The following is a 1,364-nucleotide window of genomic DNA, read 5'->3' as shown; positions in this document are numbered from 1 at the left end:
ACATTATTACTTCCTTTGCTACAAGCCAAACTACTGCAAATACAGCACTGGGTAGCTGGGATCCTCTTGGTTTTCTGTCTGTGAGTATGTGGTGTGCTCTGGTGGTTATGCTGCCTACTTTGGAGAGGGAACTAAGCTAACAGTTCTGGGTAAGAATACTGTAATACTGTTATAATACTGTTATAATACTGTAAGAATACTGTAAGAATACTGTAAGAATACTGTAAGAATACTATAAGAATACTATATGAATACTGTTATACTACTGTACGAATAATACTGTAATAATACTGTTATAATACTGTACAAATACTGTACAAATACTGTACTAATACTGTTATAATACTGTACGAATGCTGTAAGAATACTATAAGAATACTATAAGAATACTATACGAATACTGTTATACTACTGTATGAATAATACTGTAATAATGCTGTTATAATACTGTAAGAATATTCTAATAATATTACTGTAAGAATACTGTAAAATATTACTGTAAGAATAGTGTAAAAACATTACTATAAGAATACTGTAAAAATACTGTAAGAATAATACTCTAAGAATAATTATGTGAGAATAATACTGTAATAATAACTGTAATAATGCTGTATTAATACTGTAACAATAATGCTGTAATAATAATAATAATACTGTAATAATAATACTGTAACAATAATGCTTTAATAGTATAGTTGAGCGGATCTCTGTGTGTGTGTGTGTGTGCTATTCTTCCCCAGGATCAACATATTTTAGGAGTCTGTGTGTGTGTGTGTGTGTGTGTGTGTGTGTGTGTGTGTGTGTGTGTGTGTGTGTGTGTGTGTGTGTGTGTGTGTGTGTGTGTGTGTGTGTGTGTGTGTGTGTGTGTGTGTGTGTGTGTGTGTGTGTGTGTGTGTGTGTGTGTGTGTGTGTGTGTGTGTAAAGGTAGAATGGAGCAGTTCCTTATTGTAGTTCAGTTGGTAGAGCATGGCACTTGCAACGCCAGGGTTGTGGGTTCGTTTCCCACGGGGGGGCCAGTATAAAAAAAATATGTATTCGTATTCACTGTTATCTATGCCCTCATGGGTTTCTCTGTTACTGAAAGAGACGTTGTCTTATTTTAAATTTCTGTGTGTGAACCAGAGGGAGAGAAAAGCCATTGATTGAGTGTTAAAATATTCAACTGTTTCCTCCCTGCAGACCCAGCTATCAATGGCACAGTGAATGGCACAGTGAAAGTCCTTCCACCCTCCACTGAGGAGTGTGAGGCTAGAAACAAGAAGAAGAAGAAGACTCTGGTGTGTGTGGCCACCGGCTTCTACCCCGACCATGTCACTGTCTTCTGGCAAGTCAACGATCACAACAGAACTGAAGGCGCCGGGACC

Source organism: Coregonus lavaretus, assembly GCF_964263955.1.
Source record: "Coregonus lavaretus genome assembly, chromosome: 27".
In the NCBI taxonomy this organism is placed as follows: domain Eukaryota; kingdom Metazoa; phylum Chordata; class Actinopteri; order Salmoniformes; family Salmonidae; genus Coregonus; species Coregonus lavaretus.
The sequence above is the reverse complement of the archived record's forward strand: the minus strand, read 5'-3'. Positions refer to the sequence as shown.